This window comes from Euprymna scolopes, chromosome 14 (assembly GCF_053919585.1).
Source record: "Euprymna scolopes isolate OS-2025 chromosome 14, ASM5391958v1, whole genome shotgun sequence".
Taxonomy (NCBI): domain Eukaryota; kingdom Metazoa; phylum Mollusca; class Cephalopoda; order Sepiida; family Sepiolidae; genus Euprymna; species Euprymna scolopes.
Genome location: NC_136495.1, coordinates 46,907,898 through 46,934,820, shown reverse-complemented (window position 1 = coordinate 46,934,820; position 26,923 = coordinate 46,907,898). Strand labels below are relative to the sequence as shown.

The following is a 26,923-nucleotide window of genomic DNA, read 5'->3' as shown; positions in this document are numbered from 1 at the left end:
TATTTTCTGGAGCAGGCATATTCTTTATTGCACTCGATCTATCTGGATCCGGCCTTCTTCCATGTTTATTGACGATTTGCCCCAAGTATTTTATTTTCTCCATGAAAAATGTATATTTTTCCTGTTTTACTTTAAATCCATAATCCTGGATCCTTTTGAATACTTGGTTTACATGAGCTTTGTGTTGTTCTTTCCTAGCGCTTTTTATTAACACATCGTCCAGGTACCCTACTGCGAAATCCAACCCATTTAACATAATGCCCATAATTTGCTGAAAAATCGCAGGGGCGACTTTGACCCCTAAAGGAAGTCTGTTAAACTTGTACAATCCCTTATGGGTATTAATACATAGCAGCTTTGAACACTGCTCATCAACTGGAACTTGTAAGAATGCGTAACTGAGGTCGATTTTAGAAAAATATTTTCCTCCACTCAGTTTCGCAAATATCTCTTCAGGGCTCGGAAGAGGATAATGGTGATCTGGTAATGGCCTGTTTAAGCCTGTCGCGAAGTCGGGCAAACCCGAATCTCCTTACTCTTCTTTTTGATGTAAACCATTGGTGCAGCCCACTCACTGTGATCAATTTTTCCGATGACACCCATGTTTTCAAGTCTTTCTAATTCACCATCTATCTGGTCTATAGCAGCGTATGGAACATTTCTTTTCTTTCTGAACACTGGCTGTTCATTTACTTTTACGTCAAATTTTGCTACCGTTTTTGTACATCTTCCCAAACCGCCTGAAAATACGTCTGGGAAATTCTCTTTTAACTCCCTCTTAAGTTTTTCTGCCTCCACATTCGAATCCTCAACCCTTTGGCAATATGAGCTTAAAGGGAGATCCCATAGTCTAAACTTTTCGAACAGATCAGTTTCAAAAAGGTTGTTTGATTTTTGCATGACAAAAATTCTTGCTTTTTCGGTCCTGTTCTGGAAAAAAATATTCGTCACTAATTCTCCTTCGAAGGTAATATTTTGGCCACTGACGCTTCTCGCCCTTTTATGTGATTTAATCATAGTGGGTCTCCCAAGCCTCTTCCATGTCTGTACATTAATAATGGAAATGTCAGACCCACTAACAAGCTGTAGCCTTACTTTCTTTTTAAACATTTTGACCTGTACATATTTCCGGATATTTTATTCCTCAGGTTCAATTTTCGTAAGTTTAATGGATGTCTTTCTACCAGATTTTTTTCTACAATGCGATGCTTTATGCCCAATCTGATGGCAGTTGTCACATTGTTTGAATTTGTAGGGACACTCATTGTACCAATGTTTATTTCCACACCTCCAACATGGTCCAGATGGATCTTTTCCCTGTTTCTTTCTCTGGTTATTTTTTGAAGTCGAATTTTTCTTTTCAGGGATCTTTTTAATATGCGACACTCCGCTTTCCTCTATGTCACGACTGTCTTGTTTCACCGCAATAAACCGTTCACAGTCTTCCGCTAAGTTTTGTAGTTTTAAATTCAGTTAGTTTTCGAGTTTATTTAAAACACAACACCTGATTTCAGCGTCTTTATTTAAGACCAGCCCTTGCACAAATATTAAACATTTAAAATTATCTGATGATAATTCTTCGAGTTTAAAATTGTCGCAATGCTTGTTCACTATACTTGCATAAGTAGTGTTTTGCTCTCTTCTAGTAACATTCATACATTTATATCGACTATGGAAAAGAGACGTTTTTGCAGAAAACAGTTCTGTAAGTAGCGTAACTGTTTCTTGGAAGCTCAACTCACTGGTCTTTTTTGGGAGCATAAAATTCATGAACTTTGTATGCTCGGTTGTTCCCAATTTCCTTAGCAAAAGCCTAACTTTTTTTGCGTCTGACCAGGTACTACAATCCGATATAAAAATATCCTCATATCGTCTATATTACTGGACGAAAGTGACATCGTCTTCTGGATTATAATTGAAATTTTCAATAGCAGCCCACACAGCTGTTTGAGAAAATGCATTATGATTATCGTCCGCTTTAGTTAACTGTGTCGCCTCCAGAATTTTTCTTTGTTCCTCCTGCGTTTTCATCAATATTTCCTCAAAGCGTTTCTGTTGTTGAAGCATTTTTTCCGCAAATGCTTGTTTAAATCTCCCTTCTCTTTCTACTTGTTGAATTTGCTGCTTTTGCACCACGAGATTTTGCTCTGCTTGGAATTGGAACGATTCCAACAGTGAATCTCACATCCATCATACGAATTCAGTTTACAATTTACGCTTGTATTAAATAAATATTCCTAAGTAAAAAAAAAATTAAAAAAAAAAAAAAAAATCAACCACGTTTTCTTTCCCAATTCTTTTGTTTGGAGAACAACAGTTTAGCAGTCCTTTTGTAACTTAATTTGTTGAACGCTATATATCTAGTCTTACTAGAAACAATCCAGCGAAATAACATTTGTTTAACATTTTTATGTAGCAAAAATAAAATCCATCGCTTTAAATATCCGACAAATTTGTATAGGAAACTTTTATTAATTTATTTATTTTTTTTTACCTTCTTTACCTTTTGCAAAAAATGACTTGATTCTTTATGTGTTTTCTCTTGACAAAGTCAAGTGTGTTTTCTTTTGTTTTTTTCAAATCTTAGATGTTATCGAAATAATGATAAGCTTACATGGTATTTGCTAGTTGGTTTTGGACATTTAACTTTGCAGAAGAAAATTCTTACCGTAGGAAAAATGGCTTCTGGTGAAGAAAAAAATGAACCCTTTTTCCCTTTCTAAAACACTTCGTAAGTGTGTTCAATTATTAAATAATTGACAACATTTGCGTTTTTCACTGTAGATCTTGGTAGCAAGTTTTTTCCCTATCGCCAAATTACTATTGTAGTAATTAATTTGCTGTTAATCCTTGCGTATCCAAATATCTGTTGAAATGACGAAGGTGTTCTGTCATAAAGATTTTACGAATCTTTATTTCAATCACTTTTGGTGATTCTCTGCAGTGATGGTTGTTTTGATTCCTTGTCGCCAATCTGTTGTGTTGTGGAACAATCAAGTCGAGGTTCGATTAAGGAACAATTGTATTAACAATAATGTACAAAGATAGGAAAGCGTGGGCACTCAGCTAGCAGTTGAAGTGCAGTCGCATCTCTCTAACCGGTATTGGAATTACTAGTGCTATTTATAGTGCTAATCGGTGAAAATTCGTCTGTTCAAGGAAGGCCGGTATAACAATAAGTTACTCTTCTACCTATCTGGAAAGATTTTTAGTGGTTTTACTCACTTTAAAACGTGTAATCGCTTCAAAAAATGTTTATCGATATATTTTAAAAAGAAAAATGTTGGCATGTTTGGTAGAAAAGTAACTCATCTTGCCTTTCATAACATATATTTGTTATATATTTGTTTTTTGACAACTTTTTCGAATCTGTTTATAGTAAAACAAACCCATCATGTAAATTATTTACAGTTAAAATGTTATAAAAACAAAAAATTGAAGTTTTAATTATTTTTCAAAGAAATAAATTATGCCGGTGCTAAAATATTGATAATTCACTGATTGTAAAAAAAAAAAAAAATGCCGTGAAAAATGCTTACCTTAAATATTTGAAAATACTCAGTGAAAAGTTTTATTTATTATTAAAAGAACATTATATAAAAAGTTTTTGTTTTGCAGTAAAAAAATAAAATAAATAAATAAAATGAAATATTCGACTTTCTCCAATAAAAATAAAAGTTCAAACACGAATTAACTAACGATATTTTGATTAAAACTATCTCAAATGTGCAATTATAATAATTGTTATCCGAATGGAGAATTGTTCTTTTTCTTTAGAACATACATGGACAATCGGTAACAAATATTGGTAGCCATATTTTTTTTATGTCTGTTAGCTTGACCGCGTAGTTGAATACCGGAAACTGTCTATACCTACAACTTAATCAGGAAGTGATCTAACACTATCATATGCGTCGGGGTTCTTTCTAGGTAGCCACGGTAGACCCCATTGTCAAATGAACAAAAAAAAAAAAAAAAATTGAATAAAGGTAATGATTGTGGAGATAGAGAGAGAAACAATTAAAGCAATGCAAACTCAGACACCAATTGAATTTAAAATTTATATCACTTTAATTCATTTATTCTTTAATATGAACAAGTTATGATATCGGTCTATTCAAATTATGTGAGGATTTTTATGCCTCCTAAAAGAAAGTTCAATTCTCATGCCCAAAAAAAAAAAGGGTATAGATTCTAAGATAGATAGTGAATGCTGAATTGGGAGCGATAGCATTAAAAAAAGAAAAAGAAAAAGGAACATCAACCGTGTATATTAATTGAACAATTTTACTTTGGTAAGTAATAAAGAATGATATACAAACAATAAAAGGAAAATATACAGTTATAGTCAGCTAACATACTTCCTAACTTCCGGCGTAATGACAAGGCAAATCAGTTCTTTCACTTCTATTGTTCTTCAGTATTAACACAATTAGTATTTTTTGAGAGTCATCAGCAAGAATTCCTTTGGCGGCGGAAAACAAAGCCAACTGTTTTGGGGAATATTATGTATTGAATCCGTTTTTTTATGATGTTTGAAAGTTTATTTGGACTTCAATTTTTATACTTTTATAAACATATATTTATTATATAAATTCAAATAAAAAACGTTTAAAATAAAAAAAAAATTATTTTTATAATTTCATAAACATATTTCTTACAAAATTTTAAATAAAATAAAAACTTTTATTTTTTTAATTTTCTTATTAAAAGTTCAAATAGAGACTATTTGTATTATTTTTATCTGTATAATTTTGATCGTTTTTATTGTATACTTCCCAATAATGCCCTTTTCTTCTATTTATTTCAATAAATCGCTTCACAATAGAAACACTGAAGAACAATAAAAGTGAAGGAACTGATTTACTTTGTCGCCGCTTCCGGTAGAGCTACACCGGAAATTACGAAGTACATTAGCTAACTATAACCAAATATACAAAACGAGGATTTGAGAACTTGTGCTTCTGTGCAACTTGTTTGATGTTTGTAGAAGTGTGCATGCTTTGGATGCCAACAACTGTTGGCTCTTCAGTCGTAGGAGGATCATTTGTGTCAACCATCCAGGGCTTGTGTCATTAAGCAATCTTTTTTTTTTTTTTTTTTTTTTTATTACATTTTCACCCCAAACAAGGCACATTGCCACTTTGGTGTAGGGGGCTACTATCAGGGGAAACATCTACTGGGGTACTATGTAGGGATTTGGGCAGCGAGATGTTGGTTCACGTTGCACTTGAACTTATGCATGTCAGTACAATTGGGGAAGCAGTGACCTGGAATGGAATTCCAAAGTCTAGCAGTTCTGGGGAAGAAACTACTGGAGTAGAAAGATCTTTTACATCTAGGGATCTCTACAGTGTGGGGGTGGGATTTTGCAGCTTGTCGGGTCTGTCGAGGGTGTTTACGTCGTGGGGGCACAAGTGCTTGCAGTTCATCAGAGCATTCACCATTATAATACTTGTAGAACAGGCAGAGGGATGCAACGTTTCGACGATGGGACAGAGGCTGAAGCTTAGATGCCAGTTTAGGGCCTATCAGATTTGCGACTCTCTTTTGAACCCTGTCAAGGAGCGAGAGACTAGTAGCCGATGCACCAGCCCAAATATGACAGCAATACTCCATACATGGGCGAATAGTGGCCTTGTAGAGATACAGGATACTTTCGGGTGTTAGAAGTTTTCTAGCACGGTAGAGAGAGCCCACCTTCCTCGCAGCGGCCCTGGCAATGCTCTCGATGTAATTGTTCCAGCTCATGTTTCCTGTGAACGTTAGGCCAAGGAGCTTGAGAGACGTACTCTCAGATAAAGAGTCGTTGGCCATTGCTATAGGTGGTAGAGAAGGTTTCTTGTAATTATTGAATGAAACCAGTTTTGTCTTGGCGGCATTGAACGTGACCATCCATTTTTGTCCCCATTCCACTACTGATTGGAGGTCATCCTCTAGTGTTTCTGCCATTACTTTAGATATATGTTCATTTGTTTTCCTGTCGTGCCTGCTATAGAGTGTGGTGTCATCAGCATATATACCCATCTCAGAGGCAATTTTGTCGGGGAGGTCATTTATGAAGATCAGGAACAGCAGAGGTCCAAGGATAGACCCCTGGGACACTCCCGCATTTATATCATATTGTTTAGATGTACGACCGTCGAGGACAACCTGGATTTTTCTCTTATCTAAGAAGGATTTAATTATGTTAAGTATTCTACCAGTGATACTGTATGATCTAATCTTCCTGAGGTGACCCTCATGCCATACCCTGTCAAAAGCCTTAGATATATCTAGAGCTACCGCTCTGCCCTCTCCCGCTTTGTCCAGTGAATAGTATATGCGTTCAGAGATTACAGTAAGGATGTCTACCGTGGAACGGGCTTGTCTAAATCCATATTGTTGGTCGGTCAGAAGTTTAGCATCTGTAAGGTGCTGGACTAGAGCATGGTTAATTAAGGTCTCAAATATTTTGGCAAAAAGTGGTAGGAGGCTAATAGGGCGATAATTTAATGGGTCAGTTCTTTCGCCAGAATTCTTGAATACTGGTACCACAGAAGCAGTTTTCCAACAGCCCGGAAAACAAGATTCATTAAGGCATTTGTTGTAGAGTTTGGAGAGAACTGGAGCTACTTCGGCTGAGCACTTTTTTAATAGCACAACTGGGATGAGGTCGGGTCCACATGCTTTTGAAGTGTCAAGGTTTTTTATGATAGCATGCACCTGAGCAGGGGTGATTATTAGATCGTCAAGCGTGGCGTCTGTCCGCATAGGAAAGTCAGGTAGGGGGTGGTTTAGAGGGTCCAGTGTAGAGTTTGAGGCAAACCGACTGGCAAGCATGTTAGCCTTCTCGGTTGCTGAGCAAAGAACCTCGTGATTGTTGGTTAGTGGGGGAATTGTTGATTGCCCATTATTTACTACACTGTTATAGATTTTCCAGAAGTCACGAGTTCCTAGTTTTTGTGCTTCGATGCGTTTTTTAGTGGTTTCCGTAAATTCCCTCTTAGCTGTCGCTATTTCTTTCTTAACGTTACTTCTAGCTTCTATGTACTTCTGTCTTTTTGAACTGGACTTATGTTGGTTAAACCTGCGGAATGCATGCTGCCTTTGGGCAATGGCAGTTGCGCAAGTCGAAGTAAACCATTGGGGAGAGTGGGGCTTGCTATAGAATTTCCGCATGGGAACATGTGCTTCGATTGCAGTTTTGAACCATTCAGTGGTCTCGGTTGCACACTTGTTCAGCAGGAAGAGAAAAAATATTTCCCCATGGGGCGTCTCTGATAAGATCTCTGATGGCTTCCCAGTCAGCCTTTTTATAATATCTCGTTGTTTTGAGCACTGGCTCTTCAGTTTTGGGTCTAGAGTTTAGGGCGATTTCAACCATTATCAACGCATGATCAGCGTTCCCAAGTGGGCTGTCGGCTTTCGTTACACAGTCAACAGGAACTGTGGTCAAAAACAGATCTAATAGTGATGCGTGTTGTTCTTCCTGATCAGGGAAGCGGGTTGGAAAAGTAACAATTTGCGATAGGGAGTGAGATACAGAGAAGCTATGAGTTGCGCTAATAATGTTAACCATAATAGTGAAAAAGGAGGAAAAGAAATGCAGTTTTAAGCATTTGAGTTTATATGGACGAGTTCATGTGCCCCTTTTTTGTACAAGCGAGTAACTACTTATCAAGGGCCTAAGGCCACTCAAACATAAGGGCTAATGAGTGTAAAGAGGTCACTGAGACATGTAGTAATCCTTAGTGGTGGAAATTGGGTAGAATTTCATTATTTAACATGACAGCTCAACAAGAACTTGTTTACATTGGACTTGAAAATGGTCATATTGTAGTCAGTTGAAAATCAGGCCAACAGAACAGAGTTCCACATGCAGGCAATTCTAGAAAAGAAGCTTTGTTCATGAAATTTGCATTTAGATCTAGGCACAGATAGGGAGTAAAGGAAAGTGTTGATAGTGGTTGTAATTAGACGAGTGTTTCTTTTTTGTGAAGGTTCGGCGAAGTGCTTAGACGAGCATTTACCATGAAAATAACAATAGAGCAGGGACAAGCTTGCAACATCTCTTTTGTGGGAAAGAAGTTGCAGGGAGCAGTGATTGGGTTTATCATTTGGCCAATCCATGCAACTCTTTAAAGAACAAAGGACCAAAACCACACTGACCAATACACGAGTGTTTTTCAAATAGTTAACAGTGTATGATATGTATGAGCTATAATTACTTAATTATATGAAGAGGAGTCTGAGCGGGAAAGGGCAAAAATAGAGTCACAATCAAATGTGGTGTGTTCAAACTTCAGTCTTGAATCTAACAGTATATTTTAAATGATTGGTAAGCAATCATTCACCTCTCTGTATATTATACCAGCAGGAAGACCAGACGTTGTTCGGGATTGACTGAGAAATGCCCTTTTGTGTTCAGCATATAATAACATTATATTACCTTTTACTTTTATATTTCATATTATTCAATTTTGGAGGAAGTTCAAAGCTGTGCACAGCACTGATTGGTTGGGAGGAGGTGTAAATTGGTTGGGAGGAGGTGTAAATTGGTTGGGAGGAGGTGTAAATTGGTTGGGAGGAGGAGTAAATTGACATTGATTAAAATAAACTTCATTAAATTGATAGTCCTCAAGCTTTTTGATTCATGTTCTGTAAGATGAAGAAGACATGTTATCTGGTTGTTAAGGGGGGGGGGACAGAAAGAGAGGAGTGAACAGAGAGAGAGAGAGAGAGAGAGAGAGAAGGGGATGAAGGACAAAGAGAAAAGGAGAAGAACAAAGACAAAGAGGAAAGGAAGAGAGGAAAATAAACAGAGAGAGAGAGAGAGAGAGAGAACTTAATCTAGTGGCAGTCCAATCATTCTTCTGCACCCCCCCCCCGTAGCACCTACATGATTACTTTATCCCGATAGTCTTCTAACAAACTCTCCTCAAAATAGATAATTCCAGCTTACACATATTTCAATCCACAAAAACTTTTCTAATTTCCCAAACATTTCACTTTTGACATTTTGACTCCAAGTGTGTAATTCTTATCTGTCTCGGCTTCTAATTTAACTTCAGAATGTATCTAAAGAGCTGCCTGCATAGTGTAACATAGTAAATAAAGTGAAAAAAAAATTAATGAATGATATTCGAATGTTATTCAAATTATGAATGAATGATTAACGAATGTATTCAAATGAAACAAAGTGATCCATAATAAGTTCAATTTGGCAAAACTGGTGTCAAATGGTTTGTATCAATAGTATTTATCAATTAAAAACAAAGGAAACCCCAAACCCATAAAAATAAACAAAAGAATAAAAAACACAACAACAACAAAAAAAAACAGCTGTTTCATTTTCATAGAAAATAGGGATGTGGAACAATAAGCTTTAGAGAAAAGTATACAAAAAAAATAAAAAAATAAAAATAACTAAAGCATTATATCAGGTTGACAAGAAAGTTCTTGCAGAATTTCTTTAATTTTGATTTCAAATGATATATTTTCAAATAGGTTTTTGTTATAATACCTTATATAAAGTAAAGGTATTATAACAAAAACTTATTTGAAAATATATCATATATGATAAAGAAAAAAAACGCTCTTTAAAATGATATATAATCATTTTAAAGAGCGTTTTTTGCTTTATCTAATCATTTAAATTACGATCGTTTTTATAAGTATTATGTCTTCTTTTCAGAACGTTGAATATAAGATGGAAAAAAAGAAAATGCGCACAATTTTCTTATTTCAATTCAAGCTAAGCTGAAAAGCTCCTGAAACAGCTTGCGATATCAATGGAGCATTTGGCCCAGAAACCACTAAATGCACAGCACAATGGTGGTTTAAGAAATTTCATGGCAGCGACAAGAATCTTGAAGATGATGAGTGGAATGGTTGGCCATCGGATGTTGACAACAATCAGTTAAGAGCTTTAGTCGAAGACAACCCACACACAACTGTTTGAGAACTTGCTTTTGAATTAGACATACCATATACAACAATTTCTAACCACTTAAGAGAGATTGGAAAAACAAAAAAAAAACTTGATAAATGAGTGCCTCACGAATTGAACGACAACCAAAAGAAATGCTGTTATGAATTGTCATTTTCTCTTCTTTTACGCAACAAGAACGACCCGTTTCTTGACCGGGTTGTGATTTGTAATGAAAAGTGGGTTCTTTATGACAATCGGCAATACTTAGCTCAGTGGTTAAATGCTGACAAAGCTCCATGACACTTTCCGAAGCCAGAGTTGCACCAAAATAAGGTTATAACTGTTTGATGGTCTGCGGCCAGTCTCATCAATTATAGTTTTTTGAATGCAGGTGAAACCATTACGGCAGCGAAGTACTGTCAATAAATGGATGAAATGCATCAGAAACTTTGACAACAACACCCAGCATTAGTCAACAGAAAAGGCCCAATTCTCCCGCATAACAATACCTAGCCACATGTTGCTAAATCGACCCAGAAGAAGTTGAACCAATTGGGCTAGGAAACTGTCTCATCCACCATACTCTCCAGATCTCTCATCTACTGCCTACTATTTTTTCAAGCATGTCGACAACTTTCTGTGTGAGAAATGCTTCAAAAACCTAAGTGATATCAGAAATGCCTTCAGGAACTTCATCGCCACCAGAACATAAGATTTTTATGTTACTGGTATAAACACACTTGTTTTGTGTTGGCAAACGTGTGTTGATTCTGATGGTAATTATTTCGATCAATAATTTTTTGCTTGAGCCAAGATATATTCATCTGAATGTAAAAGTTAAAAACCACAAGAACTTTCTTGTTAACCTGATACAAAGTTGAGCCGTTCAATTAAATTAGAGGGAGGAGAGGCATCGTAGTTACTTAATTCAGTGAACATTTTTGTGTAAAGATCGGCCAAAGATTAAAATATTTCATTCAAATATTTTCTATTCACCTGGAGAATCTGATTTTCTTCTGAAGAAATCTAACTGTTAAGAAAACTGTCATGGCAGATGCTCGATTGAGCTTCAATCTATGGTCACCCCCCCCCCAAAAAAAACTCGTCTAACTACAACCACTGTGAGCATCTTTGAGCATTCCAGCACATAATTTTTTCATGTCAACAGGAGAAGGATCTTTTGCTCTTTGCCTGCAAAATTATAAAGTCCAGGGCTTGTACAGAACAGTTATCCACTAAAAATTCTTCATCTCCAGGACCTTGTTGTACAGAATAGCTACCCATCGGGAACTCTTCTGAAACTAAACATATCTTTAAATTCAAGATCTACAAGAAGTTAAAGATCAACCAGCTTTTAACAAACTTAAACTTCAAAGGACAAAAGCCTACAAGTATACAATGAACATCACCTTCAACAAACACTGGTAATTGCAGGGGGGAGGGGGCTAATTTACAACAAAACCCGACAAAAACTGAGTGGTAGGCTAATTGCCAAACGAACAGACTAGATAAGAAGAATGGTCCCTCTTCGCCAATCTTTCACGATATACACCCGTTTAGCTTAAACCACTGCCATTAATTTTCCACACTCTTTATCTGTGCCTAAATCAAAACATAGATTCCATGAACAAAGCTTCTTTCTTAGAAGTACACGCCTGTGGAACTCTCTTCCGTTTGCCTGTTTCCCACCCAACTACAACTTGGATGTCTTCAAGTCTAACATAAACAAATTCCTGATGAACCGCCCCCCCCCCTCCCTTAAGTAAGACACTTTATCAAATCTCCAATACTAATGATTACTACGATACTATCCCATTGACTACTATACATGCAATAACCCTTATCCCCGAGTGGCTTCCGGACCTTGATAAGTGGTGACCTCCATGTAAAAACAAAAAAAGAATACATCAGCTAATATAAATGTCATTGATTAGTGATCAAAACAAATCATTTGCATAACCAGACGCAGATCGCTTGGTTATACAGATACAGCACACAAGTCAGCAGCACTTCAGTTAGTGTGAACAGCTGTTATCACGAAGAAGGGGGGGGGGGTAGTGAGCAATTCATTGTTCGTATCAACTGCACTAGGTATATCTTCAACAGAAAAAGAATCTTACTGCTTTGGCCCGATACCTCCTCTTTTCCAAGGTCCACATCGACAACATTTGTCTTTCCTTCTATTCCCACTTTAGCAATGGTCAGCGAACCTTGACTCCATCTGGTTCGCAACAGTTTTCTTCTTTGAAAAAACTAGCAAATACTTTTCCCACAAAATCGATGATCTATTTTTTTTTATTATTATCTTATTTGTTTATTTTTTTATGTAAAAACGTTTGATCTTTTTTATTATTTTATTTATTTTTATGGAAAAATTTTTCCTTTTTTTTTTTTTTCCATTTCTTAAAAAGGAAAAATAAATATTTGTATTCCTGAATTTTTAAAATGAGGATTGATAATTTGAATTATTTGGATCGATCAGACTACTGTTTCCAGTGTTATTTTTACAACGTTTCGGCTGATGTAATCTCTGATCTTATTAGGATGTATTTTATCGAACTCTGGAATTTTTCTGTTAGGTAAAATTCAGTTGTAAGTGATTCTTCTGGAGATTGAAGGTTCAATCCTCAGTGCAGGTGATACTCGAAATACAACTGCAAATTACTTAAGACTTTAACCCAACCATGGGTAACGGAACAGGAGCATGTTACACATGTGGATTAAATAAAGGGTTATGTTTAAAATTCTATGTAGATTCCCGAGTTTGACAGAAAGATTACAGAGTTTTATCATATATTGTAGCCTTAGGCCAGTAGGTAGAGATTGTCAGCTAATATACATTTCGAGTGTGTAATTTTTATGCTTTTTCAGTACGGCCTGGCATTGAGCGAAATATACCCAATGTCCAGGGAAATCAGGGGATAAAGTTCAAAAGTTAAGACAAAATAAGCTAGACATAGCTGTTGATATAAGAAGTTAGATCATGTGTTCAACCGATTCGAGTTTGAAACTGTTTTCAAGCAGTTCGTGTCTAGGGGGTGAAGATACAAGACGCATGTCAACAATGTAGAAATCTCAGTTAAGCCTATCTCTCGACAAATTAGTGAAGATAGAATAAATATATTATAAGGAAGAAAATCTTAGACTACCTTTTATTTTATAAAGAATAATTTTACGTCTCTCCCCTTGTCTTTAAAAGAACCTCTTCTCTCAATAAACCTTTAAACTGTCAATAGTCTCCTTGTGTTTTTGTGCATGAAGCTTATTCTGTCTGAGAAACAGAAAATCAAGCCACCAAATGATCCAACGAACAGATCTGTGGTCACAAACACATCGGAAGCGACGCTTGAAAAATGACAATCGAATCATATGTAGAGAAGACTTTACTAATTGAGTTGTTTTATTGGTTGCTCGGCAGCAATAAACCAGCAGGTGCAACCAAGTACACGTTTGTTGAACGAACAAGCAGCAACACATGTGTGCGTGTGTGTGTGCGTGAAAAGGCCATATGCTACTATGTGTCCTAGGTGTTCCCATGTGCGTCTCCTTGTTAAATGTTGTCTGCTTAACATCATTGAATCTTCTTGTGTTTTTATGAAAACGTTTGACAAAAGGCATCTAAAGAAGGTTGAAGATTACATCGGCCAAAACGTGAAAATAACACGCAATACAAAAATTTTAGTTTGAACAATCCTGATAATACAACAAATATTTATAAGAAAAAAATTTTTTGTTTAAAGAAAATAAGTTATCTTCCTTGTGAAGCTTAAAGAAAGGCTTAAACGGATGAAGATTAAATCTGAAGAGTATCGGAGAAAATATGCAGAACAAAAGATTTCGTTGGTATGGTCACATTGGGCGAATAAATGTAGAAGAGTTCAAGAAACAGGTCAAGTTCACAGGGGAAGGTCAAGGAAAACATGATAACAGGTTGGATTTGAGAAGAGGAGGGATAGACAAATACCTGACCAGAGATACATTTGTTTGGATATCAATTTCTAAAAACGCTGTCAAGCACATAGTAGCATGTACAGTAGATCCCCGGGATACGGAGGCCTTAGGATACGTTTTTTTTTTAGGTTACGGTGTGGAATACAATGTTTTTCCAGCCCCTGGTTATAGTATTTGCCCTGCCTTATGGTGTTATTTATGATGTTATGTGTTATTATATACTGTACTGTATTTTGTTACTAATTTTTAATATGTACTGTATGAAATTTTGCTTAGACCCCGCCATATGATGATTACACCTTACGATCGCAACCCCGTAATGAATTAATGCCGTATCCCGGGGTACTACTGTAAAAGGAAACGTTATACATGATGATGATGATGATGATGAACAACAACAAAGAAGTGAACAATAATTTGCTAAGTTTTGAAAGAATTAAAAAATCAAACTGAATGAATAAAAAAAAAAATCTAAATTTATTATTTATTACTAAAATTCACATAAAAAGCATAAAGTTACAGGTGTCCAAGAAAATTGGCTTCGCTACATTAGTCAGAACTTAAATGTCATAGATTCGTTATCATTAATCATAGGAAATGTGTCTTTACTCGAGTCAACTGAGAATCGGAGAGAAGTGTCTCTTAAATCATACACATTATTCATAATCTTTTTTTTTTTTTTAGTAATTTACACCTGTTTCATGACCTTTGCTGTAGAGGTCATATACAGTCTATAAATGATTGGTTGAAATCTTTTTAAAGCACAGATGCAATTAAAAAAATAAATAAAAATCAGCATTTACATTTGTTCCAACTTAATAATTCTATTGTTTTCTCATAATAAATGTTAATTACAAAAATAAATACGAATTAAAGTTGTGTTATCCAGTAATGAAACTGATTAAAGAACAAAAAAACAAAGAAAGAAAAATTTTTTTTTTTTTAATTTCTATTTTGGGAATGATAAGGAGAAAGTTTGAGTGTTTAATATGTTTATCTTACGGACAAGCAATGAAAGTGAAATTTGTTTTTAACCAAATGATGATGAAGAAGAAGAATTAAGGAAAACCCTTGAATGTGGAGACTAACACAGACGAACCAAAAGCATAGACCAAACAAACTGCCACACAGACAAAGCATGAAACGCTGCATGGAACCAAGAACATTGAAGCTGCATACCTATAAGTTCTCTAACCCCAGCCCCATCACCACATCACTGCCCCCGCCAAAAAGAAAGAGTGAAACCAAATAGCCAAGTAGTCAAGGAGGAAGGAAAGACTGAGGAGCGAGCACTGACTAAATCTCCACTGTATAAGTGCGAAGAGAACTGGGATCATGGAGAGGCTTATTGCCACTCAAATTCCAGTAAAGACCAATGGCCACTGCCAACGAGAAATCAATGGCAAGCAGCTGTTGTGATAATGCAAATTTATTTGCAAATGGTATCGAAAGATGTGGCAAGTACTGGAAAATCTGTGGAAACTTGTCACTCAGCTTCCAGGTAACACCACAGGCTGTACTCTATGAAATCTTTGATAACCTGTGTGAAAGCTCCTTGAGAGTCCATAATAAAATGTAAATCCATCATAGATCAAAGAATTATCTAATCTTAATAAAATCTTCAATAATTATCAATTAATAAATAATGACGTCAATTCGCATTTCAACAATAACAATTATTTTCTGTGAGTCTAATGCAACAGGCATCATATAAATTCTAGCTACTGGCTATAACACCCCCCTAAGAGAGTATTTATACATTTCTTTTTTTTTTTCTAAAGATAGGTTTTACTGCTAAAATTCAAAGAACAACACCATCAATACCATTGTGGTTCTACACATGACATTGATAAATAAACAATTAATAACCAAAAATTATTGAAATTTCTCTTTACTTCATCTTTTTTCTACCAAACTGCATTATCATTGCTTTCGAGCAACTCCTTACACACTATCCACAATGCTTCAAGCAAACTACAACATCCTCCTCTATTTTTTAAATTTTATTAATAAGTCATTATTTATCAAAGCTACCCATCAAAAACTCCTACCAGAGAATGCCTACGATTCTTAGCTATCTCTATACCCGACCAAAGTACCCATTCTGGAAATATGTTTTTCCGACCATATGCCACATTTTGTGGAGAGAAATAAAATTCATAGCCAAGACATCAACAATGGTTTGTACTACTTCAATTAGGCGATACATGTTGCATGAACAAGATAGCGTAATTTTTTATTCGACCTTGTAAAAAACATACATAAATAGCATTACACACAGCTGGCAAAACGCATTGGATTAGTGCACCTTCATGGAGGAGAAGTTCCACTAAAATAATCATATTTTATAAAATGAAAGCACTTTAAGTCATAAAGATATCATCAATTTCTTTAGAAATAAATTTGCTTTCACATAAATCAATAAATCATAATCTATATCAAACGAGTTTTTAATAAGTCATCATATACTGGGTTAACGTTCATTTTAATGGTGGCATGTGTCGAACGGCTTTTAGAAATTGACTTCAAAGCTAATCTATCTCTGGCCAGTTCTTTATTTATCCTTCCTTCTAGGTTTTCCTTGCTATTCCCTTATAAACTGAACCTGCTTCCTCAACTGTTCTACATCTACTACCAAGAACTCTCATCCATTTTCCAACTTGGCCATACCATCAAAATTTCCTGTTATGCACATATCTCTATATATTATCCATATTTAATCTTGTTTTTTTTTGTTTTTTTTAGTATTTTTCATTTTAGTATTGATCTTTTTCTAATTTATATTAATATTATATGTGTTTCGAATACGTCTCTCTTCATAATTTTGGAGGAGCATCATAGCTCTGAAAGTATAATGCGGCTCTTGAAGTGGGTTCAATCCTTTAGTTAGGCCAAAATTTTAATTAAATTAATTTAAATCTGCCTTTATGCCTCCAACGCGACTGCAGAGTGGTCTTATAATCTCGCTATTAATACAATTATAGGGCAATTTCACATGTGTCTGTGTGTTTTATTTTCTTGTCAATACAAGTCCAACGTTTAAACTCCTCGGCCTAACATTCATAGGTAACATGAATTGAAACAAATACACAGAAGATACTGCCAAGATTGCTGCAAGAAAAGTGGGCCCCCACTACCGTGCTAGAAAACTTTTCACACCTGTCAGCATCCTTTATCTCTACAAAACAAACAGTTTCCCATGCATTGAGTATTGTTGTCATATCTGTGCTAGTTCATCAACAACTAGTCTCTCCCTTTTAGATAGGGTTAAAAAAAAAAAAAAATGAACCTCTAATCTAATAGGTTCTACACCATCTACAAAGCTCCAACCCCTGTCCCATCGCTGCAATGTTTGTTACATTTCTTTGCTTATTTTACAAGTACTTTGATGAAATGTACTCTGATGAGCTTGCTGCCCTGGTACCCCCTTGATATAAACACACTTGACGAATCCGACAATCATCTAAATTCCACCTCTTCTCTGTAGAGATTCTCTGACGTTGAAAAAATTTCTCCTCTTGCCTCATTGCTCCTTGTTTTCCTGACTGTACCCATATACAGAAATTTAAATGTAATGTGAACAAACATCTTGCTGCACAACTCCCCACTTTGAATGCTCCTATGGATAAGGACTGTAATTTACAATAGCCTCTTACATCTCAGTGGTGATGTGCCTTGTTTGAGGGCGAAAGTTGAAAGAATTCTTTTTTTCATTTTCTCTTTCACTATTCTAGCTTATTACGCATTGCATACAGCCTTATTATTATTTTATTTTTTTTATTTTTTTACTCACATTCACCTTTAACAAGGCATATCACCACTTGGGTGTAAAGGGGCTACTATTTAGGACCATGCCTAGGAAAGATTAACAATATTTAAACTTCTGCATATCAGTACAGTCAGGGAAGGAGGTAGCAGGAAGGGAATTCTAAAATCTAGCTGTTTGAGGAAAGAAACTATTAGAATAGAAAGATTTCTGGCATTTAGGGACCTCAAGAGTGAAGGGGTGTGATTTTGTTGCTAAGCAGCTTTGTCAGGGATATGTACGTCAATAAGACACAAGTGCAACAAGTTCATCATATACCACAAACAATTAAAAATTGTAAAACAGGCACAGGGACGCAACATTGTGTCAATGGGACAGGGGTTGGAGTTTAGTTGACAAAATGGGATTTATTAGATTAAAGACTCTTTTTTTTGGGGGAGGGGGCCTATTCAAGAGAGAGATACTAGTGGTAGATGCACCTATCCAGATGTGGCAACAATACTCCATGCATGGGTCAATGGTGTCTTTGTAGAGGTATACGATACTCTAAGATGTGAGTAGTCTTCTAGCACGATAGAGGGAAACCACCTTCTTTGCAGCAACCTTTGCAATGTCCTTAATACATTTGTTCCAGTTCATATTGTCTGTGAATGTTAAGCCGAAGTGTTTGAAGGAAGAATTCTCAGGTAGGGTGTAATTTATCATGGATATTGGTGGTCAGAGAGGCTTCTTGTAATTATTAAAGGAGAGCAGCTTAGTCTTACTAGCATTAAACTTTACCATCCATTTACAGACCCATTCCACTATGGTCTAGAGGTCGTTTTCTAAGGATTCTGACATTGTCTTAAATTTGTGTACATCCATTCTTCCTTTGTGCATGGTATAGAGCATTGTATCATCAGTGAATATACCTATTTTGGATACAATATCATCAAGAAGGTTGTTAATGAATATAATGAATAATAGTGGGCCAAAGATTGATTGCTGAGGCACTCCCATATTAATGTTATGCTGTTGGGATGTATGTTAATCAATGACAGCCTGCATGGTCCTATTGCCTAAGAAAGATGTCTAGTTATACCATACAATTTAATTTTCATTAACAGCCCTTCATGCCAGACTTTGTCAAAGGCCTTGGATATATCAAGGGTTACAGCCCTGGCTTCACCTGCCTTATCCAGTACATGGTACATGCGTTCAGAGATGACTGTTAAAATATCTCTTTATATACGTACTTATATATTATGTAATCTTCAAAGAAAGAAGAAATACCTGCATTTTTTTTTATATAAGTGTTGATGGATAGATTCTAGCCATAGAAACAAAAATAGTCTGGAAAGTTTTTTCACAGCCTTTTACGATAACATTTTTCTCAACAAAAAACAAAAGATAAAAAAACCCATAAAATGTCTATTATTAAACGCCACTTACTTAGGCTCACTTACATATGGCGATTACATACATCGTTGTGCAGAAACACAATATGGCGGAAGAAATGGTGGAAGTAACTTATACTGTGATCTGGAGACCAAGGAAGCGAATGTTGAAGACATAATGGGTGTGTGGAAAATTGATGGAGAAACTTTTTTTTTTTTTTTTAAAACAACTTTATTTCTTTCCAAATAAGACATGTTGCCACTAAGATGTAAGTGGTTTAGCATGGCATCAAGTTCTGCCAAATTTATATGCTGGGCATCATTTTTCAGACGAACCTAACATGCATCTTCCACAACAGCACCCAATCGTTCCAACACTACAACTGTGGCCAATGAACTTGCATCAACCCATGTATTTAGTTTGTGTCCGGATACATGCCAGTTGGCCTGGGTAGTGTTGTTCCTACATAATCTAGTCAACGTTTCGGCCATCATTTGCTAGAGAGAATCGTCATCTACTATGTCATCCCATCCTTTTGTTACCGCAGTTACTCGTCATTTTAGTACTCCTGTTGCCGATCAGAGCCATCCACAGACAGGTAAATGTCCTACTAATTTACTGCAAATAGAAAACATGATGCATCTCGTCAACACACTAGGTAACTCTGGAATCGGAGTCCCTCACTTCCATCATAAAGTATTACATTCATGGGAAGTTGTGCAGAGAAATATTTGTTCACATTACATTTAAGTATCTGCATGTTAGTACAGTCAGGAGAATAGAAAAGAGACGGAATTCCAAATGCAAGCTGTCTAATAAAAGAAACTATTTGAATAGAAAGACTTTCAGAATCTTGAACCCTATGCAGTGAAGAGGTTAGATCTTGCTGCTAGTAAGGTTGGTTAGGAGTATTTATGTTGGGGGGGGGTACAAGTGCAGCAAGTTTGTAGAAGCACATTCTGTGGAAGTGCTTGTAAAACTAGCACAGCGATGTGACAGAGATTGGAGCTTGGTAGACAGTGTAGGGCCTATTAGGTTAGAAACTCCTTTGCAACTTGTCCAAAAGGAAAAGACTAGTAGTTGGTGCACCAGCCCAGATGGGACAATAATACTCCATGCATGGGCAAGTGGTAGCTTTTATTTGCAGGTGTGAGAAGAAATTTTGCCATTTCACTATTGCTTTAAGTTGACTACTTTATTTTTTAAATCGTAGTTTCCTTCAGTCTTGACAGATTATGGATACCCTCTGTAAGTGTGCCTGCATGTGAAATTTTTTGTGGTAAGAGTTGCTTAATCTCCAACCACATCTCTCCTGAGTTGGCAATTGTTAAATACCAGTGGCAAGTGGAGATTCAGTACGACTGCAAATAATGCGGAGATAAGCAGAAAGCACATATAGCACCTAGAATTCCCAAATGATCACCCAATCTGGTACTAGCCAGGCTCAATGTTGCTTAACTTCAGTGATCTGATGAGAACCGGTGTGTCAATGTGATTATGCCGTATCTTTTAAATAAGACCATAAAAACATGAAAAGAAAGAAAAAAAATCAATTTGTCTGAGTTATGATGCATGAGGGGGTGTGCTTTATTTTTAAACCTTTTTTCACTGAATTTAAAACAATAAGAAAATGTCGTGTCACTAACATGATGAGAGAGAGAGAGAGAGAGAGAGAGAGAGAGAGAGAGAGAGAGAGCAATTGAGCAAGCAGTCAGTCACACTTTTCTTTTACTGAACTCTTGCTTATGCCTGGTCAGTATATCTTCTTTTTTAGTTAGCTTAATTCAAATTGCCTTCTTGAAAATTATACAGGAAACATTTCAAGAAAAGTTTTTGTAATTTATCTTTTTTTATTAAATCACTACAATTACTGTCAATATTTACAAAACTATTGCATATAATGGACCAAAAAAAAAGACAATGAAAATTACAAATGAATAACACTAAAAATTAATTTTTTATAAACTGTTAAAAAAGATTTATACAAATTAGGCATTCAACTATATGTATTTGTGTCGTTCATCTGTATTATCTTCCATAAATATAAAAGCGAAAATGTATGTATGTATGTTCGCTTTTTGTGTATGTCCACGAAAAGCTTTTTTCCGAGAAGCGATCGGTCGACTCACTTCTTAAAACTTTTTATATCATGCCTAAATGATAATATCTACGAGTTAACAACCGGGGTCGCCTGTCTATTTAATTTGCCTGACTTTGAAAAGATAAATATTTAACAATTTTCGATCGCCCCATGTGCATTAAGCTTTTTTTATATAAAAAAAAAAAAGCGAACAAACTCGCGGTAAATAAAACGCTGTCCCACACTCAAAGTTGACGTCATTAACTCGTCAAAAACGGGCACCTGCCGTTAAACGTCGCACGTTTTTTTGGGTTTTTTTTCACACTTTATTATTTTCCAACTGTGTGTCAAGGTTTCGTTTTTTTTTTTAAACAGACACCCGGCCAACGATTTTTCTTTTCATTTACCCAAAAACACACACACCTACAAACACCCGGGCAACGCGGGGTATCCCCCGCTAGTCTATAATATAAATCTCACCTGTTTAAATGTATGTATACATGTATGTATGTATATATGTCTGCCTAAAACTTTCAACAGAGGCGATGTATTTTCACGAGATTGGTATCGTTTTGAAGCTCGACCCTTCAGACAACAAGTATCGAAAAATTGGTTAAAAACATCAATTTCTTCACCCTCAAGTGGCCATTTTCTACAGGGAGGGATTACTTTTTTTTGCCGATATTTTCGAAAGTCATCCCTCTTTTCAAATGACTAGTCTTAATTTCAACCTTCGCTACTTCCAGTTTGACGATGGATGCAACGGCAAAAACGTCATGTTTTCTTTTTTTTTTTTTTTCACATACTTTTCCTCCTTCGCGGTATGGGTTCAAGCCTTTGTTGCCTACTACCACTTTTTTTTTTTTTTGCTCAACATACACCTCCAAATACCCGGGTAACACTGGGCACGCAGACTAATATATACAATATTTTAAAATCTGACGCTGTTTAAATAACACTAAGCTGTTTTGATGGTAATATAGGATGGTGATAAATAAATCTTCTTTTCGCATTTATACATTTAGATATGCATAAGTGAGCCTCTTGTAAGTCAGTGAGCAAGCAGAATCATGATATTTAGGTCTGATGCGATAATTCCACAAACTTTATGTGGATATACATTATTTAGACTGAAAAGAGACACACACACATATATATATAACATGCCTGCTGAAATTAAAAAGACCGCTCAGTAAATAGAAAAGATATCCTGAAAGATCAAAAAAAAAAAAAAAAAAAAAAAAAAAAAAAGAACTGTTGTGTTCAATCAGACTTGCTTGAATAATATATATAATATACAAATATATATAATATACAAATATATATATATATATATATATATATATATATATATATATATATATATATATATATATATATATATATATATATATAGTGGTACAAAATTTGATTAATAAGTGGAGTCATACCGAATCAGGAAAAGTGTCACAGAGAAAAAAGGAGAATTAATAAAAAACGTTTTCGATATCTAACAGTAAAAGACTATTCAAATAAAATGATAAAGCACCAGGTACCTTTTGGCTACTCATTTTCAAGAATGAAAACATCAACGAATTATGTTTTAAATAAATACATAAGCAAATAACGTTTAAATAAATAGTTGAATGGGGGGAAAGAAACAAACGTGAGAGAATGCTACTAAAATAATTATTAGTAATATAGCAAAGAGAATCAAGGGAGGGACATCATCATCTGCACGTAATTGCAGACAAAAAAAATCTATAGATATTGACGAAGCAATTTTATGTGTGTGTATATATATATATATATATATATATATATATATATATATATATATATATATATTAAACGTATTCAAGAGTGATAACTAATGAATTTAACAAGGTTATGAAGCGTGCTCAATAAAAGAAGAGCAAGATAGATTTTTATTAACATAAACAAATTTACATAGTCGCGACACTGAACATGCTGTTTCAGACAAATAGTCAGTTAAAACCAGAAGACCTTGTCAGACGACTTAATAAATTGTTGCTTTCTACAGAAGAAACCAGTCCTCAAATGAAGAAAAATATATTAGAGTTCTTTAAATAGTCTTAACTAGTGTGAGAGCTGTTTTTGCCTACAGAATGTCTAGCCTGTGATTCCCTTTGCTATATCGCCATAATTATTTCCTTTCCCACTGTGCATTGAACGGATATCATAATACTTTGTCTGCTGCATCATAAAGGTCCATACAAAATTTCAACCATATCGGCTAAGTAGTTTAAAAAAAAAGAAAAAAAAAGTAAAATGGACAGACAAAAAGACAGACTAAAAGAAACATAATATAGATGTCAAGATTTACTATCACATCCAAAGCAAGTCATCGAATTTACAATTGTTTAAAAAAAATGCTGTATAGTTAACAATAATCTAGGTAGTTTAGCATGAAAACAAAAAAAATTTTTATTAGAATCCTTAGAATGAAGAAAGCAAACAAAAATGCAGGCTTGTCACATGGAAAAAAAAAATCAGAATAAAAAAAAAAAACAGATCTGAAAATAACACGATCAAAAATATGTTCAGCATTGTTTCCAAAGGAAAATATAGTTGTAAACATGAAAAATGTTCAAAGGGCCAAACATACAGCATGCAATTAAAAAACAATCTCAATACCTGAAATACGAGACAACATTTGAACGATACGAACTGGGTTCCTCATGTTGGATATCAAAGGCACCCCTATGACAGTCATGTCTTTCTTCTGGGCCCCACAGCTCTTATGTTTATTTGGTGTCATTTATTTCAATGTTTTTTTTTTTGGGGGGGGGGGTATGCAGCAACCCCAAGCTTATTTTACCTGTGATCCTGTCACAGAGATAGTGTTTTATCTATATCATATGTAGAAATAAAAGTGTGCTATCAACACATTCTATGTGTTGGATGTTTACAATAAAGAATGCTGATCAATATTTGTTTCAATGAAAAAGAAAGGGGTTTGGTTGTTTGTTTTATGGCATATCAATCCTTTTCAGATTATTTGATATGGAATCCAGTCATTAAAAAAAAAATATCTATGTTTCAAGTTTCTTTTATATCTTTAAATATTTATTCATAATGTTTGGTCTGATTGTTTTGTAGAGGAAAATTGTTTTTATTTTCAACTTTGCCAAACGATAGAATTTTGCAAATGATAAGAAAAAAAAAAAAAACAACAACATCAATGTTTGGTGTATTTTAGGTCAGAAAGAAACAAGAAAAGAAAAGAGAATTAATTTGATAGTATTAGTTGATAGAAAGTGGCATGGTAAAGTGATTGATGTTTTTATTGTCAAGAACATGGGCCAAGTTTCCACAAAGGAAACTGAAGAATCCAAATAAAGTATTGATTTTTTTTTAGATCATAAAGTACTGCAATATATTTGACTCATAATGGGGGGAGGCAATGATTCCTCAGAGTTGGGAGATTCTCTTTATAAATGTTGCTGCTAAGAACTGACGAATCAAATTAATTCACGTTCTGCTAACAACCAATCAGAAACCAGAATTGCTCCATAAAAATCAAACCATTTTTTAGCAACCTTGCACATATTTTTTTCGTGTCAACACGAGAAGGATCTTTTGCTCTTTGGCTACAAAATTATAAAGTCCGGAACCTGTAGAGAACAGCTGTCTACTGAGAATTCGTCATCTCCAGAACTTGGATAGAATAACTACCCATCGGAAACTGTTCTGAAACTAAACATGGCTTACAACTCAAGATAAAGCTACCAATGACAATATATGCAAAATAGAAAAGATCTTTTTTATTATAGACTAGCATGGTTACTCGGTGTTGGCCGGGGGTGGGCAGGGACCACAAAATAGTTAAAAGGTGTAACATCTTCATCCTCACTCTCTGTATCCATTCTCTTCCCTCCCTCTTTCTATTACCCCTCTCTTCTGTTCTCTAGCAATCGGAAAAAAGCCATTACCAAATTACTTCATAATAACATCTTTCCAGAAATTCATATATTAGATCCATTGCTCCTTCTGCTTCTCATAAAGTCGGCCCTATTGCTCTAAACACTTTCTTACATGTAAGACTATTCTCTTTACAAATCTACATATTTTGTAAAATCTGGGCTGGTGAATCTCTGTCCCATTTGAGGGTTCTTGATAAGGCATTTGATTGGCACTACTCTCTCTTCTTCTCTGCAACCTCTCTCATATATGTGATGTTGCTAGTCTCAGTCTTTTCTATAAATACCATTATGGCATGTGTTCTTGAGAATTATCTGATCTATACCTGCTTCTTTTGTTCTAGTTCGTTTGACTCATTGCTATAGTGGTCACTATCATTCTAATAGAGCTTCCTATATCAGTAATATTTTTTCAAAGAACTGCAGGCTTGTGAAACTCTTCTTGCTGATTGTTTTCCTTCTATGCATAACCTTGGTATTTTCATCGAGACTAAAGAGAGTAAAGTCAATAGGCATCTCTTATCTTAAAAAAAAAACCAAAAAAAAAAAACTATATTTTATCTGAATTAATGGTGAAGAAGAATAAAAGAATATATCAGTTTTGTAAATGTATATTGTGACATTTTTTACTTTTAACTCAACACACAAACAGACAACCAATGGACTAACTGTCCTTACTCGGCATTGCTCAGGAAGTAGTAAAACCATTCTAGTCTTAAATTTTTATTTGTTTGCACATTTTAAAATTTATACAGAAAAAAAATTAAATGTTAGTTGTAAGAGAGACAACTCTTTATAAATTCTTCATTTGAAAAATATGAGTTATTCCTCTTGCCAAATTATATTTTTCAGTGATATGTTAAAAGTATTTAATGCCAGATTGTGTGTGTGTGTGTGTGTGTGTGTGTGTGTGTGTGTGTGTGTGTGTGTGTTTAGTTCAAGATGTTACATTATTTGTTTAACTAAATACCTTCTGTTTAATCAAATGTGCAATATTTGCTTTAGATCAGTTGTTTGGGATTTCTTTTAACACATTTTAAGGTTTACTTAAAAATTTTTTGTCAATAAAATTCTCTAGATTTGACCAATTAAAAAAGACTTTCTTGAATTAGAATCCTATTTTTCAGAAATACAAAAACATGTTTTTTAATCTTTTAAAAATCTATTCTGAAATCAACTCGAAATTGTTAAATAACACACATGTCAGAGATGTCAATGAAAAAATAACTTTTAAATCAATTCCCTTTGTAAAGCATAAGAATCTATTCTAGATTGATTTTTGGTATCAAAAATAAAAATATTAAATATTGATGGTTTGTTTGTCGTACTGCATATCAACTTTTTTTTTCTTTTTTTTTTTTAAATTTTCTTCCTTTGAATATTGTAACGCTGGGTATGGGGAAGCCAAACCAGCTATCAATATTGCCCTGCTTTTTATTGAAATCAACCGAGAGCTCTTTTTAGTATCCTCGCTATTCCCTTAAGTGCAATTGTCTGGGTATCTTTTGCACTTGGTTCACCAGGAATATTAGTTAGGTAGGACTTCAGGTCCTTCTTCATAAGCCTTGTGGCACCTATAATAACTGGTATGATAGATATCTCTCCAAGATTCCAGTTTCTTTTAATATCACACATAAGACCTTGGTATTTGGTCAGTTTTTCTCTTTCAGCTCTGTTCAGACAACCATCATTAGGGACACTCACTTCAACCACGGTTGCCACTCTTTATGACATATTCCAGGTTATTTTAATAACAAATAAATTTGTCAAATTGAATCCCTAGCTTGGATAATTATTTTATATTAGACTTTTTATCACATTAAAAACAGGCAAAACTTATAAGACGTTGACTTAGAATAGGTGCTTTATACAAAATTCATAGTTGAATCAGTACTGCTATCTCCTACTAGACC

The 26,923-nt window shown here is 34.9% G+C and overlaps 1 protein-coding gene and 1 pseudogene across 2 annotated transcripts in view; both read right to left on the bottom strand.

Annotated features, from left to right (window-relative positions):
• The window catches only part of LOC145292973 (EF-hand calcium-binding domain-containing protein 4B-like), a 364,830-nt gene that overhangs the window by 309,975 nt on the left and 27,932 nt on the right, over nucleotides 1–26,923 (bottom strand). The gene's annotated exons all lie outside the window — the stretch shown is intronic.
• On the bottom strand, nucleotides 20,398–20,515 carry LOC145293427 (5S ribosomal RNA; annotated as a pseudogene).